Source organism: Phalacrocorax aristotelis, unplaced genomic scaffold, assembly GCF_949628215.1.
Source record: "Phalacrocorax aristotelis unplaced genomic scaffold, bGulAri2.1 scaffold_51, whole genome shotgun sequence".
Lineage (NCBI taxonomy): Eukaryota > Metazoa > Chordata > Aves > Suliformes > Phalacrocoracidae > Phalacrocorax > Phalacrocorax aristotelis.
The window spans coordinates 570,246-589,077 of NW_027441371.1; positions in this window are offsets into that span (position 1 = coordinate 570,246).

An 18,832-nucleotide genomic window follows, 5' to 3' on the forward strand; every position below is an offset into this window, starting at 1 on the left:
CGATTCCTTTTGCTCTCCATCTCCCTTTGTTTTGGTGTTTTTTTTGTTGTTTTTCTGGCTCCCTGTCCCTAATTGTTAATTCTCTGCCTTCTCATGCTCTGTACCACGTAGCCCCATGGTTTGTTTTGTGGTGTTCCCTCCCCGGCCCCTTCCCTCCGTCGTTGGCCGTCTCGGCTCCCTGTCCCCGTGGCTTCATTCTTCCCTTTCTGCCCTGTTCTTGTCGCTTATCTTGTCTGTCTCCATCTCGCTCGGTCCAGCTTCCTGCCCCTGTTCTTCTTTCCTCCCTCGCTGTCGTGCTGCCTGCCCCAGGTTCTTTGTGCGTCTCCAGCCTGCTCCTCATCCTTCTTTGTTGGTCTGTGTCCTGCTCTTCCCCTCTCTCTGCTGCTTTTATCTCCACCTCCGTCAGGCTCCCTGTCCTCCTCTGGCCATCCTGTTCCCTGCCTCGTGCCTTCTCACTACACGCACACACGCCCCCCCCGCCCCCGTCCAGCCGGATGCTGCTCTTCTCTCCTCCTACTGTCCTGTGCCCTGCTCCTCACCTTTGGTGGCCTCCCCCTCTGCCCAGCAGCCCGTCGCTCCAGGAGCCAGGCGACGGACGGTCCGTTCCCTGCCAAACCGGGACAAGCGCGTGCCGTGGCTTAGCCTCAGCTGGCAACTCTGCACCAGGGAGCTGCTTGCTCGCTCCACCCTCAGTGGGCTGGGGGAGAGAGCTGGAAGGGTAAAAGTGAGAAAAATCATGGGTTGAGATCAAGACGGTTTAATAGGTAAAGCAAAAGCTGTGCGTGGAAGCAAAGCAAGGAATTAATTCGCTCCTCCTTTTCGGCGGGCAGGTGTTGAGCTGTTTCTGGGAAAGCAGGGCTCTGTCATGTGTAACGGTTAGTTAGGAAGAGAAATGCCGTAGCCCCCAAGGACTCCCCCTTCTTCCCACAGTTGGAACCCGCAGTTCGGTACGGGCGTGTAGTGCACGAGCGAGCTAGGCTACGTGCCTAGGAAGCCTCATCTCGTAAGAGCTGTAAGACACCCCCGTGTTCTCTTCAGGTGGAGGTCGGCCTAGAGTCTGGAGCTGCAGAAGAGGCAGGGAGGAGAGGAGGGGAAAGAAGCATGTGAACGGCTAAATTGTGCCAGCAGCGCTGAGAGCGAGAGTCGCGGTGAGTCCTGGGCCAGTGGGGCCCCGTTGCCTCTCTTGTACGTCCTGGGCCCTCCCTGTCTCTCCCCCGGCCCCCTCTCTTTCCTTACCTGCTGCAAAATTATTTTTTTTTTGCGCCCCCCCCCGCACCTTCTTTCTCCGTCTCGCTCTGAGTGGCTCCCTGCCTCCCCGTCTTTTCAGTCCTCCCTCTCTCTGTCCTGTAGCCTGTGGCTACTTGTTCTTTCTCCGCCTCTCTCTGCCTGGCTCTGGCTCCGTTTTTATTTTTTTACTCCTCCTGCTCTGTCCTGTAGCCTGTCGGTATTTTTGTCTTTCTCTGGCTCTCTCGGTCTGACTCCCTGTGTTACCGAAAAACGCGGTAAAATCGGAAACAACTCCTCAAGACCAATTTAGTATTAAAGAGCAGGCATTCTTTATTCACGGCGCCGGATGCACGGGGGATCGCTCCTCCTGGCGTGCGTACCTCACGCACCTTTCCTGTTCAATTTGTAGATCAAAATTTTACGTATTCATTATTGTCCTGTCTGCTGATCGGTACAAACTTGCTCGTTCCGTATGTAAATCGCTGCGCAGGCTCGGTGGTGGTCCGTGAGTCGGTGGTCGCGATCTCCCCCTGCCAGAATTGCCTTTTACCTTCTTGGCTGTTGATCTTGGCAGTCTTGGCTAGTTCTCTCAGTCCGCTCCACGAAACCGCGTTTTGTCGTCCTTTTCTGACAGAAGCACGTTGTCTGTTGTTCTGCTGACGTTAACGATCGCCTAGGGACTAAAATGCAGATCAACAGGTGCGCTGATTCGTACGCTCCATGTTCCCGTAATGGAACACCGTCTCTGGTTGGCTGATTTCATCGCTTTGGTTACACCTGTTCCTGTTGTTCAGTTTCTTCTTTTTTGGCTTTGTGTGATTCTCTCTGTGATTCTGTTTTTCTCTGCCTCGCTTTTCCCAGCTCCCCGTCCCTCACTTGGAATGCCCGTTGTCCTTCACCAGCTCACTCTCCCTTGGTTGCCATCCCCGTTTCTGAATTCCTCCTGCTTTGCCACGTAGCCCGTGACTTTTTTCTTAATCTCTCTCTGTCTGCCTCAACGCTCCCCCCGCGCTTTTTCATTCGTCTGCTCTGCTCTGCACCCTGCTACTGTTCTTGCCTTTCTGAGTTCTTCTCTGTCGAGCTCCCTTTCCCTATTTGTGAATTCCTGTTCTTCCTGCAGCCACCGCTGTTCCCTGTGACCTCCGTCTCTCTCTGTCCAGCTCCCTGTCCCTAGGTTTTAATCCCTGCCTCTGCCCGCTGTAGCCCGTCTAGGTTTTTCTCTCGGCCTCTCTCTCTGTCCGGCTCCCTCTCTCTGTGTTCTAATTCCACGTTCTCTGTCACGTAGACCCGTGCTATTTGTTTGTCCTCATCTCTCTCTGTCCAGCTCCTTGCTGCGATGTTTTATTTCTTCCCTCTCTGTCTGTCTTTGTAGCCCGTTGCCGTTGTTGGTTTTGTTTTTTTTTTTCCCACTTGTTTCTTCATGTGTCTCTGTCTGCCTCCCAGTGCCTGATCTTTAATTCCTCCTTCCCTGTAGGCCGCTGTTCCTTTTTTCCATTCTACATTGTGTTCTCTTTGGTCTGCTGTTCTTATTCATCGATTCCCTCCTCGCTGCCCTGTGGCTTGTCCCCATTTATTGTTGCCTCTCTCTCTGGCTTCTTGCCCCTGTTTTTAAAATTCCTCCCTCTCTTCTCTCTTCCCTGTTGGCCGTGTGATCTTCAGCCTTTCTCCACCTCTTTCTGCCCAGCTCTCTGCGTCTATTCATTAATTCTTCCCTCTCTGCCCTGTAGCCTGTAGCTTCTGTCCTTTCTCCATCTTGCTGTCTCTGGCTTCCCCGTGACCCTCTTTTAGAATTGTTTCTCTCTTCTCTCTGTACGCATTGCGATTCCTTTTGCTCTCCATCTCCCTTTGTTTTGGTGTTTTTTTTGTTGTTTTTCTGGCTCCCTGTCCCTAATTGTTAATTCTCTGCCTTCTCATGCTCTGTACCACGTAGCCCCATGGTTTGTTTTGTGGTGTTCCCTCCCCGGCCCCTTCCCTCCGTCGTTGGCCGTCTCGGCTCCCTGTCCCCGTGGCTTCATTCTTCCCTTTCTGCCCTGTTCTTGTCGCTTATCTTGTCTGTCTCCATCTCGCTCGGTCCAGCTTCCTGCCCCTGTTCTTCTTTCCTCCCTCGCTGTCGTGCTGCCTGCCCCAGGTTCTTTGTGCGTCTCCAGCCTGCTCCTCATCCTTCTTTGTTGGTCTGTGTCCTGCTCTTCCCCTCTCTCTGCTGCTTTTATCTCCACCTCCGTCAGGCTCCCTGTCCTCCTCTGGCCGTCCTGTTCCCTGCCTCGTGCCTTCTCACTACACGCACACACGCCCCCCCCGCCCCCGTCCAGCCGGATGCTGCTCTTCTCTCCTCCTACTGTCCTGTGCCCTGCTCCTCACCTTTGGTGGCCTCCCCCTCTGCTCAGCAGCCCGTCGCTCCAGGAGCCAGGCGACGGACGGTCCGTTCCCTGCCAAACCGGGACAAGCGCGTGCCGTGGCTTAGCCTCAGCTGGCAACTCTGCACCAGGGAGCTGCTTGCTCGCTCCACCCTCAGTGGGCTGGGGGAGAGAGCTGGAAGGGTAAAAGTGAGAAAAATCATGGGTTGAGATCAAGGCTGTTTAATAGGTAAAGCAAAAGCTGTGCGTGGAAGCAAAGCAAGGAATTAATTCGCTCCTCCTTTTCGGCGGGCAGGTGTTGAGCTGTTTCTGGGAAAGCAGGGCTCTGTCATGTGTAACGGTTACTTAGGAAGAGAAATGCCGTAGCCCCCAAGGACTCCCCCTTCTTCCCCCAGCTGCGTGTGCTGAGCATGATGTCAAATGGTATGGATTATCCCTTTGGTCAGTTAGCTGGGAAAGCTTTCCCAGCTGTGTCCTCTCCCAGCCTACTTGCTGGTGGGGCACTGAGAGAACCAGAAGAGGCCCTGACTGTGGAAGCAGTGCTCAGCAAGAACCAAAACATCTCTACATTATTAACGGTGTTTTGAGCATAAATCCAAAACTTATCCCTTCCTAGCTACTCTGGAGAAAATGAGCACTATCGCAGCCAACACCAGCTCCGTGCGGCTGCGGCAACGGCGGCCGAGGTGGCCTTGGGGCAGTGGGAGCGTTGGGGACCCTGAGCCACGAATGGCTCCTGGGACTTGTTACGCGTGTGCGCCTGCACAAACACCTGCCCTCTCCTTTGCCCTCAGGGCTGCGTTTGCGCTGCCTTTGCGTGGGGCAAGGGGCTGTGATGGAGCCCAGGGGAGGAGGTGGTGCACTGTGGGGGTGAGGGGAGGGGGCCCCCCGTTGCTGCTGTGCCTCAGCTGCGCGCGGGGGCTGGAGGAGCCCCAGGTGCGGGCAGTGGGGCTGATGGTGCCGGCTCCTCCCTGGAAAAGGGGTGGTGCCCTGCTCCGGGGGGCCAGTGTGAGCCGAGGGCGGAGCGGAGCGGAGCTGTGGCCGAGCGTCAGCGGGCTGCGACTGTAGCGAGGGAGAAGGTGAGCGGGGGCTGGGGGGTGGGCCGCTGGGTCCCGGGTAAAGCCCCGAGGAGGGCTGCGGCGGGGCAGCGCCGGGTCGGAGCGGAGCTGTGGGGAGAGCGAGGCTGTGGTGAGGGCTCGGTGGGGGTTCCGGGTGCATCGGCGGGAGGGACGGTGCCCCGCAGGGTCAGAGAGCGGGAGGGCGGGCTCGCGGCATTCCGGGAGCTGTGGTGGTGCGCCTGGCGGCTGGCCGTGCGGCCGTGTTGTGTCGCAGAGCATGCCGGGAGGTGTAGTCCTTGCGGCGCGCGGCTGCCGGGCGGCCGTGTTGTGTCGCAGAGCATGCCGGGAGCTGCAGTCCTTGTGGCGCGCGGCTGCGGTGCGGCCGTGTTGTGCCGCAGAGCATGCCGGGAGGTGTAGTCCTTGCGGCGCGCGGCTGCCGGGCGGCCGTGTTGTGGCGCAGAGCATGCCGGGAGGTGTAGTCCTTGCGGCGCGCGGCTGCCGGGCGGCCGTGTTGTGGCGCAGAGCATGCCGGGAGGTGTAGTCCAGGCGCAGTGGCTGCCGGCGCTGTCACGTGGTTCGCCGGGGCGTGGCGGGAGGCGCGGTCTTCCGGCGCTCGGGTGCCGGGCGGCCGTGCCGCGTACGGTACGCGCGGTGTATTTGGGGTTGGATTCGTGTTGATTTCTGGGGGCTTGCGGGTGCGGCCGCTCCCCGAGAAGCGGTGAGTTCCCCGGGAGCTGACAGAAGGGAAGAGGGAAAGGAGGAGGACGGTGACCTTTTCCCCGTGCCCAGGGCGCAGATGATGGCCGCCTCCCCGGCTCGCCGGAGCTCCCGCTCAGCCTCCCCTTGCCCCCCCCTTGCCCCGTGCGCCTGCCCCCAGCCCCGGCACCTCCCCTGCAGCGTGCCGCGTAGCCCTTGGCCGCCCCCAGGCCCTGTCGTGAAGGCAGCGAGCCGGCCCTCCTCGGCGCAGGGGCCCTTAGCAGTAGCGCGGGGAAGGGGCGCTGTGTCCAGAAGCCCCTGCGCAAGGAGAGGCTTTGGCCAGGGTCGATCGACGGTAATGACGGTCGCTGTTTCTTCTTTCCCTCTCCCAGAGACCGTGCTGAGGACGTGGTTGTCTGTCCTTCCCCCGGGGATGCCGTTGACTGCGGCCGTCTCAGGCTCGCGTGGCTTCTCTCTGCCCGGCCTCGCCGTCCTTGCAGCGCAGGGCCGAAAAGGGATAGACAAAGCCCTTCCCGGCTGTGGAGAGGAGCTGCCTCGGCTGAAGCTGGAGACGCCAACGAAAGGTAAAGCAGAAGAAACTGAAGGCGCTCTGGCTGCCAGCTGCTTTCCTGCTGCAGGCAAGAGAGAGCCTGTCCCTGCAGGTGAGGGAGGAAGGATCCCCCTTCATAGCCCGCAGCGGGCCAGGCCACCAACGTGCACCGCAGGGTCTGTACGCGTAACCCGCAGTTCGGTACGGGCGTGTAGTGCACGAGCGAGCTAGGCTACGTGCCGAGGAAGCCTCATCTCGTAAGAGCTGTAAGACACCCCCGTGTTCTCTTCAGGTGGAGGTCGGCCTAGAGTCTGGAGCTGCAGAAGAGGCAGGGAGGAGAGGAGGGGAAAGAAGCATGTGAACGGCTAAATTGTGCCAGCAGCGCTGAGAGCGAGAGTCGCGGTGAGTCCTGGGCCAGTGGGGCCCCGTTGCCTCTCTTGTACGTCCTGGGCCCTCCCTGTCTCTCCCCCGGTCCCCTCTCTTTCCTTACCTGCTGCAAAATTATTTTTTTTTTGCGCCCCCCCCCGCACCTTCTTTCTCCGTCTCGCTCTGAGTGGCTCCCTGCCTCCCCGTCTTTTCAGTCCTCCCTCTCTCTGTCCTGTAGCCTGTGGCTACTTGTTCTTTCTCCGCCTCTCTCTGCCTGGCTCTGGCTCCGTTTTTATTTTTTTACTCCTCCTGCTCTGTCCTGTAGCCTGTCGGTATTTTTGTCTTTCTCTGGCACTCTCGGTCTGACTCCCTGTGTTACCGAAAAACGCGGTAAAATCGGAAACAACTCCTCAAGACCAATTTAGTATTAAAGAGCAGGCATTCTTTATTCACGGCGCCGGATGCACGGGGGATCGCTCCTCCTGGCGTGCGTACCTCACGCACCTTTCCCGTTCAATTTGTAGATCAAAATTTTACGTATTCATACGTATTCATTATTGTCCTGTCTGCTGATCGGTACAAACTTGCTCGTTCCGTATGTAAATCGCTGCGCAGGCTCGGTGGTGGTCCGTGAGTCGGTGGTCGCGATCTCCCCCTGCCAGAATTGCCTTTTACCTTCTTGGCTGTTGATCTTGGCAGTCTTGGCTAGTTCTCTCAGTCCGCTCCACGAAACCGCGTTTTGTCGTCCTTTTCTGACAGAAGCACGTTGTCTGTTGTTCTGCTGACGTTAACGATCGCCTAGGGACTAAAATGCAGATCAACAGGTGCGCTGATTCGTACGCTCCATGTTCCCGTAATGGAACACCGTCTCTGGTTGGCTGATTTCATCGCTTTGGTTACACCTGTTCCTGTTGTTCAGTTTCTTCTTTTTTGGCTTTGTGTGATTCTCTCTGTGATTCTGTTTTTCTCTGCCTCGCTTTTCCCAGCTCCCCGTCCCTCACTTGGAATGCCCGTTGTCCTTCACCAGCTCACTCTCCCTTGGTTGCCATCCCCGTTTCTGAATTCCTCCTGCTTTGCCACGTAGCCCGTGACTTTTTTCTTAATCTCTCTCTGTCTGCCTCAACGCTCCCCCCGCGCTTTTTCATTCGTCTGCTCTGCTCTGCACCCTGCTACTGTTCTTGCCTTTCTGAGTTCTTCTCTGTCGAGCTCCCTTTCCCTATTTGTGAATTCCTGTTCTTCCTGCAGCCACCGCTGTTCCCTGTGACCTCCGTCTCTCTCTGTCCAGCTCCCTGTCCCTAGGTTTTAATCCCTGCCTCTGCCCGCTGTAGCCCGTCTAGGTTTTTCTCTCGGCCTCTCTCTCTGTCCGGCTCCCTCTCTCTGTGTTCTAATTCCACGTTCTCTGTCACGTAGACCCGTGCTATTTGTTTGTCCTCATCTCTCTCTGTCCAGCTCCTTGCTGCGATGTTTTATTTCTTCCCTCTCTGTCTGTCTTTGTAGCCCGTTGCCGTTGTTGGTTTTGTTTTTTTTTTTCCCACTTGTTTCTTCATGTGTCTCTGTCTGCCTCCCAGTGCCTGATCTTTAATTCCTCCTTCCCTGTAGGCCGCTGTTCCTTTTTTCCATTCTACATTGTGTTCTCTTTGGTCTGCTGTTCTTATTCATCGATTCCCTCCTCGCTGCCCTGTGGCTTGTCCCCATTTATTGTTGCCTCTCTCTCCCTCTCTCTGGCTTCTTGCCCCTGTTTTTAAAATTCCTCCCTCTCTTCTCTCTTCCCTGTTGGCCGTGTGATCTTCAGCCTTTCTCCACCTCTTTCTGCCCAGCTCTCTGCGTCTATTCATTAATTCTTCCCTCTCTGCCCTGTAGCCTGTAGCTTCTGTCCTTTCTCCATCTTGCTGTCTCTGGCTTCCCCGTGACCCTCTTTTAGAATTGTTTCTCTCTTCTCTCTGTACGCATTGCGATTCCTTTTGCTCTCCATCTCCCTTTGTTTTGGTGTTTTTTTTGTTGTTTTTCTGGCTCCCTGTCCCTAATTGTTAATTCTCTGCCTTCTCATGCTCTGTACCACGTAGCCCCATGGTTTGTTTTGTGGTGTTCCCTCCCCGGCCCCTTCCCTCCGTCGTTGGCCGTCTCGGCTCCCTGTCCCCGTGGCTTCATTCTTCCCTTTCTGCCCTGTTCTTGTCGCTTATCTTGTCTGTCTCCATCTCGCTCGGTCCAGCTTCCTGCCCCTGTTCTTCTTTCCTCCCTCGCTGTCGTGCTGCCTGCCCCAGGTTCTTTGTGCGTCTCCAGCCTGCTCCTCATCCTTCTTTGTTGGTCTGTGTCCTGCTCTTCCCCTCTCTCTGCTGCTTTTATCTCCACCTCCGTCAGGCTCCCTGTCCTCCTCTGGCCGTCCTGTTCCCTGCCTCGTGCCTTCTCACTACACGCACACACGCCCCCCCCGCCCCCGTCCAGCCGGATGCTGCTCTTCTCTCCTCCTACTGTCCTGTGCCCTGCTCCTCACCTTTGGTGGCCTCCCCCTCTGCTCAGCAGCCCGTCGCTCCAGGAGCCAGGCGACGGACGGTCCGTTCCCTGCCAAACCGGGACAAGCGCGTGCCGTGGCTTAGCCTCAGCTGGCAACTCTGCACCAGGGAGCTGCTTGCTCGCTCCACCCTCAGTGGGCTGGGGGAGAGAGCTGGAAGGGTAAAAGTGAGAAAAATCATGGGTTGAGATCAAGACGGTTTAATAGGTAAAGCAAAAGCTGTGCGTGGAAGCAAAGCAAGGAATTAATTCGCTCCTCCTTTTCGGCGGGCAGGTGTTGAGCTGTTTCTGGGAAAGCAGGGCTCTGTCATGTGTAACGGTTACTTAGGAAGAGAAATGCCGTAGCCCCCAAGGACTCCCCCTTCTTCCCCCAGCTGCGTGTGCTGAGCATGATGTCAAATGGTATGGATTATCCCTTTGGTCAGTTAGCTGGGAAAGCTTTCCCAGCTGTGTCCTCTCCCAGCCTACTTGCTGGTGGGGCACTGAGAGAACCAGAAGAGGCCCTGACTGTGGAAGCAGTGCTCAGCAAGAACCAAAACATCTCTACATTATTAACGGTGTTTTGAGCATAAATCCAAAACTTATCCCTTCCTAGCTACTCTGGAGAAAATGAGCACTATCGCAGCCAACACCAGCTCCGTGCGGCTGCGGCAACGGCGGCCGAGGTGGCCTTGGGGCAGTGGGAGCGTTGGGGACCCTGAGCCACGAATGGCTCCTGGGACTTGTTACGCGTGTGCGCCTGCACAAACACCTGCCCTCTCCTTTGCCCTCAGGGCTGCGTTTGCGCTGCCTTTGCGTGGGGCAAGGGGCTGTGATGGAGCCCAGGGGAGGAGGTGGTGCACTGTGGGGGTGAGGGGAGGGGGCCCCCCGTTGCTGCTGTGCCTCAGCTGCGCGCGGGGGCTGGAGGAGCCCCAGGTGCGGGCAGTGGGGCTGATGGTGCCGGCTCCTCCCTGGAAAAGGGGTGGTGCCGTGCTCCGGGGGGCCAGTGTGAGCCGAGGGCGGAGCGGAGCGGAGCTGTGGCCGAGCGTCAGCGGGCTGCGACTGTAGCGAGGGAGAAGGTGAGCGGGGGCTGGGGGGTGGGCCGCTGGGTCCCGGGTAAAGCCCCGAGGAGGGCTGCGGCGGGGCAGCGCCGGGTCGGAGCGGAGCTGTGGGGAGAGCGAGGCTGTGGTGAGGGCTCGGTGGGGGTTCCGGGTGCATCGGCGGGAGGGACGGTGCCCCGCAGGGTCAGAGAGCGGGAGGGCGGGCTCGCGGCATTCCGGGAGCTGTGGTGGTGCGCCTGGCGGCTGGCCGTGCGGCCGTGTTGTGTCGCAGAGCATGCCGGGAGGTGTAGTCCTTGCGGCGCGCGGCTGCCGGGCGGCCGTGTTGTGTCGCAGAGCATGCCGGGAGCTGCAGTCCTTGTGGCGCGCGGCTGCGGTGCGGCCGTGTTGTGCCGCAGAGCATGCCGGGAGGTGTAGTCCTTGCGGCGCGCGGCTGCCGGGCGGCCGTGTTGTGGCGCAGAGCATGCCGGGAGGTGTAGTCCTTGCGGCGCGCGGCTGCCGGGCGGCCGTGTTGTGGCGCAGAGCATGCCGGGAGGTGTAGTCCAGGCGCAGTGGCTGCCGGCGCTGTCACGTGGTTCGCCGGGGCGTGGCGGGAGGCGCGGTCTTCCGGCGCTCGGGTGCCGGGCGGCCGTGCCGCGTACGGTACGCGCGGTGTATTTGGGGTTGGATTCGTGTTGATTTCTGGGGGCTTGCGGGTGCGGCCGCTCCCCGAGAAGCGGTGAGTTCCCCGGGAGCTGACAGAAGGGAAGAGGGAAAGGAGGAGGACGGTGACCTTTTCCCCGTGCCCAGGGCGCAGATGATGGCCGCCTCCCCGGCTCGCCGGAGCTCCCGCTCAGCCTCCCCTTGCCCCCCCCTTGCCCCGTGCGCCTGCCCCCAGCCCCGGCACCTCCCCTGCAGCGTGCCGCGTAGCCCTTGGCCGCCCCCAGGCCCTGTCGTGAAGGCAGCGAGCCGGCCCTCCTCGGCGCAGGGGCCCTTAGCAGTAGCGCGGGGAAGGGGCGCTGTGTCCAGAAGCCCCTGCGCAAGGAGAGGCTTTGGCCAGGGTCGATCGACGGTAATGACGGTCGCTGTTTCTTCTTTCCCTCTCCCAGAGACCGTGCTGAGGACGTGGTTGTCTGTCCTTCCCCCGGGGATGCCGTTGACTGCGGCCGTCTCAGGCTCGCGTGGCTTCTCTCTGCCCGGCCTCGCCGTCCTTGCAGCGCAGGGCCGAAAAGGGATAGACAAAGCCCTTCCCGGCTGTGGAGAGGAGCTGCCTCGGCTGAAGCTGGAGACGCCAACGAAAGGTAAAGCAGAAGAAACTGAAGGCGCTCTGGCTGCCAGCTGCTTTCCTGCTGCAGGCAAGAGAGAGCCTGTCCCTGCAGGTGAGGGAGGAAGGATCCCCCTTCATAGCCCGCAGCGGGCCAGGCCACCAACGTGCACCGCAGGGTCTGTACGCGTAACCCGCAGTTCGGTACGGGCGTGTAGTGCACGAGCGAGCTAGGCTACGTGCCGAGGAAGCCTCATCTCGTAAGAGCTGTAAGACACCCCCGTGTTCTCTTCAGGTGGAGGTCGGCCTAGAGTCTGGAGCTGCAGAAGAGGCAGGGAGGAGAGGAGGGGAAAGAAGCATGTGAACGGCTAAATTGTGCCAGCAGCGCTGAGAGCGAGAGTCGCGGTGAGTCCTGGGCCAGTGGGGCCCCGTTGCCTCTCTTGTACGTCCTGGGCCCTCCCTGTCTCTCCCCCGGTCCCCTCTCTTTCCTTACCTGCTGCAAAATTATTTTTTTTTTGCGCCCCCCCCCGCACCTTCTTTCTCCGTCTCGCTCTGAGTGGCTCCCTGCCTCCCCGTCTTTTCAGTCCTCCCTCTCTCTGTCCTGTAGCCTGTGGCTACTTGTTCTTTCTCCGCCTCTCTCTGCCTGGCTCTGGCTCCGTTTTTATTTTTTTACTCCTCCTGCTCTGTCCTGTAGCCTGTCGGTATTTTTGTCTTTCTCTGGCACTCTCGGTCTGACTCCCTGTGTTACCGAAAAACGCGGTAAAATAGGAAACAACTCCTCAAGACCAATTTAGTATTAAAGAGCAGGCATTCTTTATTCACGGCGCCGGATGCACGGGGGATCGCTCCTCCTGGCGTGCGTACCTCACGCACCTTTCCCGTTCAATTTGTAGATCAAAATTTTACGTATTCATACGTATTCATTATTGTCCTGTCTGCTGATCGGTACAAACTTGCTCGTTCCGTATGTAAATCGCTGCGCAGGCTCGGTGGTGGTCCGTGAGTCGGTGGTCGCGATCTCCCCCTGCCAGAATTGCCTTTTACCTTCTTGGCTGTTGATCTTGGCAGTCTTGGCTAGTTCTCTCAGTCCGCTCCACGAAACCGCGTTTTGTCGTCCTTTTCTGACAGAAGCACGTTGTCTGTTGTTCTGCTGACGTTAACGATCGCCTAGGGACTAAAATGCAGATCAACAGGTGCGCTGATTCGTACGCTCCATGTTCCCGTAATGGCACACCGTCTCTGGTTGGCTGATTTCATCGCTTTGGTTACACCTGTTCCTGTTGTTCAGTTTCTTCTTTTTTGGCTTTGTGTGATTCTCTCTGTGATTCTGTTTTTCTCTGCCTCGCTTTTCCCAGCTCCCCGTCCCTCACTTGGAATGCCCGTTGTCCTTCACCAGCTCACTCTCCCTTGGTTGCCATCCCCGTTTCTGAATTCCTCCTGCTTTGCCACGTAGCCCGTGACTTTTTTCTTAATCTCTCTCTGTCTGCCTCAACGCTCCCCCCGCGCTTTTTCATTCGTCTGCTCTGCTCTGCACCCTGCTACTGTTCTTGCCTTTCTGAGTTCTTCTCTGTCGAGCTCCCTTTCCCTATTTGTGAATTCCTGTTCTTCCTGCAGCCACCGCTGTTCCCTGTGACCTCCGTCTCTCTCTGTCCAGCTCCCTGTCCCTAGGTTTTAATCCCTGCCTCTGCCCGCTGTAGCCCGTCTAGGTTTTTCTCTCGGCCTCTCTCTCTGTCCGGCTCCCTCTCTCTGTGTTCTAATTCCACGTTCTCTGTCACGTAGACCCGTGCTATTTGTTTGTCCTCATCTCTCTCTGTCCAGCTCCTTGCTGCGATGTTTTATTTCTTCCCTCTCTGTCTGTCTTTGTAGCCCGTTGCCGTTGTTGGTTTTGTTTTTTTTTTTCCCACTTGTTTCTTCATGTGTCTCTGTCTGCCTCCCAGTGCCTGATCTTTAATTCCTCCTTCCCTGTAGGCCGCTGTTCCTTTTTTCCATTCTACATTGTGTTCTCTTTGGTCTGCTGTTCTTATTCATCGATTCCCTCCTCGCTGCCCTGTGGCTTGTCCCCATTTATTGTTGCCTCTCTCTCCCTCTCTCTGGCTTCTTGCCCCTGTTTTTAAAATTCCTCCCTCTCTTCTCTCTTCCCTGTTGGCCGTGTGATCTTCAGCCTTTCTCCACCTCTTTCTGCCCAGCTCTCTGCGTCTATTCATTAATTCTTCCCTCTCTGCCCTGTAGCCTGTAGCTTCTGTCCTTTCTCCATCTTGCTGTCTCTGGCTTCCCCGTGACCCTCTTTTAGAATTGTTTCTCTCTTCTCTCTGTACGCATTGCGATTCCTTTTGCTCTCCATCTCCCTTTGTTTTGGTGTTTTTTTTGTTGTTTTTCTGGCTCCCTGTCCCTAATTGTTAATTCTCTGCCTTCTCATGCTCTGTACCACGTAGCCCCATGGTTTGTTTTGTGGTGTTCCCTCCCCGGCCCCTTCCCTCCGTCGTTGGCCGTCTCGGCTCCCTGTCCCCGTGGCTTCATTCTTCCCTTTCTGCCCTGTTCTTGTCGCTTATCTTGTCTGTCTCCATCTCGCTCGGTCCAGCTTCCTGCCCCTGTTCTTCTTTCCTCCCTCGCTGTCGTGCTGCCTGCCCCAGGTTCTTTGTGCGTCTCCAGCCTGCTCCTCATCCTTCTTTGTTGGTCTGTGTCCTGCTCTTCCCCTCTCTCTGCTGCTTTTATCTCCACCTCCGTCAGGCTCCCTGTCCTCCTCTGGCCGTCCTGTTCCCTGCCTCGTGCCTTCTCACTACACGCACACACGCCCCCCCCGCCCCCGTCCAGCCGGATGCTGCTCTTCTCTCCTCCTACTGTCCTGTGCCCTGCTCCTCACCTTTGGTGGCCTCCCCCTCTGCTCAGCAGCCCGTCGCTCCAGGAGCCAGGCGACGGACGGTCCGTTCCCTGCCAAACCGGGACAAGCGCGTGCCGTGGCTTAGCCTCAGCTGGCAACTCTGCACCAGGGAGCTGCTTGCTCGCTCCACCCTCAGTGGGCTGGGGGAGAGAGCTGGAAGGGTAAAAGTGAGAAAAATCATGGGTTGAGATCAAGACGGTTTAATAGGTAAAGCAAAAGCTGTGCGTGGAAGCAAAGCAAGGAATTAATTCGCTCCTCCTTTTCGGCGGGCAGGTGTTGAGCTGTTTCTGGGAAAGCAGGGCTCTGTCATGTGTAACGGTTACTTAGGAAGAGAAATGCCGTAGCCCCCAAGGACTCCCCCTTCTTCCCCCAGCTGCGTGTGCTGAGCATGATGTCAAATGGTATGGATTATCCCTTTGGTCAGTTAGCTGGGAAAGCTTTCCCAGCTGTGTCCTCTCCCAGCCTACTTGCTGGTGGGGCACTGAGAGAACCAGAAGAGGCCCTGACTGTGGAAGCAGTGCTCAGCAAGAACCAAAACATCTCTACATTATTAACGGTGTTTTGAGCATAAATCCAAAACTTATCCCTTCCTAGCTACTCTGGAGAAAATGAGCACTATCGCAGCCAACACCAGCTCCGTGCGGCTGCGGCAACGGCGGCCGAGGTGGCCTTGGGGCAGTGGGAGCGTTGGGGACCCTGAGCCACGAATGGCTCCTGGGACTTGTTACGCGTGTGCGCCTGCACAAACACCTGCCCTCTCCTTTGCCCTCAGGGCTGCGTTTGCGCTGCCTTTGCGTGGGGCAAGGGGCTGTGATGGAGCCCAGGGGAGGAGGTGGTGCACTGTGGGGGTGAGGGGAGGGGGCCCCCCGTTGCTGCTGTGCCTCAGCTGCGCGCGGGGGCTGGAGGAGCCCCAGGTGCGGGCAGTGGGGCTGATGGTGCCGGCTCCTCCCTGGAAAAGGGGTGGTGCCCTGCTCCGGGGGGCCAGTGTGAGCCGAGGGCGGAGCGGAGCGGAGCTGTGGCCGAGCGTCAGCGGGCTGCGACTGTAGCGAGGGAGAAGGTGAGCGGGGGCTGGGGGGTGGGCCGCTGGGTCCCGGGTAAAGCCCCGAGGAGGGCTGCGGCGGGGCAGCGCCGGGTCGGAGCGGAGCTGTGGGGAGAGCGAGGCTGTGGTGAGGGCTCGGTGGGGGTTCCGGGTGCATCGGCGGGAGGGACGGTGCCCCGCAGGGTCAGAGAGCGGGAGGGCGGGCTCGCGGCATTCCGGGAGCTGTGGTGGTGCGCCTGGCGGCTGGCCGTGCGGCCGTGTTGTGTCGCAGAGCATGCCGGGAGCTGCAGTCCTTGCGGCGCGCGGCTGCCGGGCGGCCGTGTTGTGTCGCAGAGCATGCCGGGAGCTGCAGTCCTTGCGGCGCGCGGCTGCCGGGCGGCCGTGTTGTGGCGCAGAGCATGCCGGGAGGTGTAGTCCTTGCGGCGCGCGGCTGCCGGGCGGCCGTGTTGTGGCGCAGAGCATGCCGGGAGGTGTAGTCCAGGCGCAGTGGCTGCCGGCGCTGTCACGTGGTTCGCCGGGGCGTGGCGGGAGGCGCGGTCTTCCGGCGCTCGGGTGCCGGGCGGCCGTGCCGCGTACGGTACGCGCGGTGTATTTGGGGTTGGATTCGTGTTGATTTCTGGGGGCTTGCGGGTGCGGCCGCTCCCCGAGAAGCGGTGAGTTCCCCGGGAGCTGACAGAAGGGAAGAGGGAAAGGAGGAGGACGGTGACCTTTTCCCCGTGCCCAGGGCGCAGATGATGGCCGCCTCCCCGGCTCGCCGGAGCTCCCGCTCAGCCTCCCCTTGCCCCCCCCTTGCCCCGTGCGCCTGCCCCCAGCCCCGGCACCTCCCCTGCAGCGTGCCGCGTAGCCCTTGGCCGCCCCCAGGCCCTGTCGTGAAGGCAGCGAGCCGGCCCTCCTCGGCGCAGGGGCCCTTAGCAGTAGCGCGGGGAAGGGGCGCTGTGTCCAGAAGCCCCTGCGCAAGGAGAGGCTTTGGCCAGGGTCGATCGACGGTAATGACGGTCGCTGTTTCTTCTTTCCCTCTCCCAGAGACCGTGCTGAGGACGTGGTTGTCTGTCCTTCCCCCAGGGATGCCGTTGACTGCGGCCGTCTCAGGCTCGCGTGGCTTCTCTCTGCCCGGCCTCGCCGTCCTTGCAGCGCAGGGCCGAAAAGGGATAGACAAAGCCCTTCCCGGCTGTGGAGAGGAGCTGCCTCGGCTGAAGCTGGAGACGCCAACGAAAGGTAAAGCAGAAGAAACTGAAGGCGCTCTGGCTGCCAGCTGCTTTCCTGCTGCAGGCAAGAGAGAGCCTGTCCCTGCAGGTGAGGGAGGAAGGATCCCCCTTCATAGCCCGCAGCGGGCCAGGCCACCAACGTGCACCGCAGGGTCTGTACGCGTAACCCGCAGTTCGGTACGGGCGTGTAGTGCACGAGCGAGCTAGGCTACGTGCCTAGGAAGCCTCATCTCGTAAGAGCTGTAAGACACCCCCGTGTTCTCTTCAGGTGGAGGTCGGCCTAGAGTCTGGAGCTGCAGAAGAGGCAGGGAGGAGAGGAGGGGAAAGAAGCATGTGAACGGCTAAATTGTGCCAGCAGCGCTGAGAGCGAGAGTCGCGGTGAGTCCTGGGCCAGTGGGGCCCCGTTGCCTCTCTTGTACGTCCTGGGCCCTCCCTGTCTCTCCCCCGGTCCCCTCTCTTTCCTTACCTGCTGCAAAATTATTTTTTTTTTGCGCCCCCCCCCCGCACCTTCTTTCTCCGTCTCGCTCTGAGTGGCTCCCTGCCTCCCCGTCTTTTCAGTCCTCCCTCTCTCTGTCCTGTAGCCTGTGGCTACTTGTTCTTTCTCCGCCTCTCTCTGCCTGGCTCTGGCTCCGTTTTTATTTTTTTACTCCTCCTGCTCTGTCCTGTAGCCTGTCGGTATTTTTGTCTTTCTCTGGCACTCTCGGTCTGACTCCCTGTGTTACCGAAAAACGCGGTAAAATAGGAAACAACTCCTCAAGACCAATTTAGTATTAAAGAGCAGGCATTCTTTATTCACGGCGCCGGATGCACGGGGGATCGCTCCTCCTGGCGTGCGTACCTCACGCACCTTTCCCGTTCAATTTGTAGATCAAAATTTTACGTATTCATACGTATTCATTATTGTCCTGTCTGCTGATCGGTACAAACTTGCTCGTTCCGTATGTAAATCGCTGCGCAGGCTCGGTGGTGGTCCGTGAGTCGGTGGTCGCGATCTCCCCCTGCCAGAATTGCCTTTTACCTTCTTGGCTGTTGATCTTGGCAGTCTTGGCTAGTTCTCTCAGTCCGCTCCACGAAACCGCGTTTTGTCGTCCTTTTCTGACAGAAGCACGTTGTCTGTTGTTCTGCTGACGTTAACGATCGCCTAGGGACTAAAATGCAGATCAACAGGTGCGCTGATTCGTACGCTCCATGTTCCCGTAATGGAACACCGTCTCTGGTTGGCTGATTTCATCGCTTTGGTTACACCTGTTCCTGTTGTTCAGTTTCTTCTTTTTTGGCTTTGTGTGATTCTCTCTGTGATTCTGTTTTTCTCTGCCTCGCTTTTCCCAGCTCCCCGTCCCTCACTTGGAATGCCCGTTGTCCTTCACCAGCTCACTCTCCCTTGGTTGCCATCCCCGTTTCTGAATTCCTCCTGCTTTGCCACGTAGCCCGTGACTTTTTTCTTAATCTCTCTCTGTCTGCCTCAACGCTCCCCCCGCGCTTTTTCATTCGTCTGCTCTGCTCTGCACCCTGCTACTGTTCTTGCCTTTCTGAGTTCTTCTCCGTCGAGCTCCCTTTCCCTATTTGTGGATTCCTGTTCTTCCTGCAGCCACCGCTGTTCCCTGTGACCTCCGTCTCTCTCTGTCCAGCTCCCTGTCCCTAGGTTTTAATCCCTGCCTCTGCCCGCTGTAGCCCGTCTAGGTTTTTCTCTCGGCCTCTCTCTCTGTCCGGCTCCCTCTCTCTGTGTTCTAATTCCACGTTCTCTGTCACGTAGACCCGTGCTATTTGTTTGTCCTCATCTCTCTCTGTCCAGCTCCTTGCTGCGATGTTTTATTTCTTCCCTCTCTGTCTGTCTTTGTAGCCCGTTGCCGTTGTTGGTTTTGTTTTTTTTTTTCCCACTTGTTTCTTCATGTGTCTCTGTCTGCCTCCCAGTGCCTGATCTTTAATTCCTCCTTCCCTGTAGGCCGCTGTTCCTTTTTTCCATTCTACATTGTGTTCTCTTTGGTCTGCTGTTCTTATTCATCGATTCCCTCCTCGCTGCCCTGTGGCTTGTCCCCATTTATTGTTGCCTCTCTCTCCCTCTCTCTGGCTTCTTGCCCCTGTTTTTAAAATTCCTCCCTCTCTTCTCTCTTCCCTGTTGGCCGTGTGATCTTCAGCCTTTCTCCACCTCTTTCTGCCCAGCTCTCTGCGTCTATTCATTAATTCTTCCCTCTCTGCCCTGTAGCCTGTAGCTTCTGTCCTTTCTCCATCTTGCTGTCTCTGGCTTCCCCGTGACCCTCTTTTAGAATTGTTTCTCTCTTCTCTCTGTACGCATTGCGATTCCTTTTGCTCTCCATCTCCCTTTGTTTTGGTGTTTTTTTTGTTGTTTTTCTGGCTCCCTGTCCCTAATTGTTAATTCTCTGCCTTCTCATGCTCTGTACCACGTAGCCCCATGGTTTGTTTTGTGGTGTTCCCTCCCCGGCCCCTTCCCTCCGTCGTTGGCCGTCTCGGCTCCCTGTCCCCGTGGCTTCATTCTTCCCTTTCTGCCCTGTTCTTGTCGCTTATCTTGTCTGTCTCCATCTCGCTCGGTCCAGCTTCCTGCCCCTGTTCTTCTTTCCTCCCTCGCTGTCGTGCTGCCTGCCCCAGGTTCTTTGTGCGTCTCCAGCCTGCTCCTCATCCTTCTTTGTTGGTCTGTGTCCTGCTCTTCCCCTCT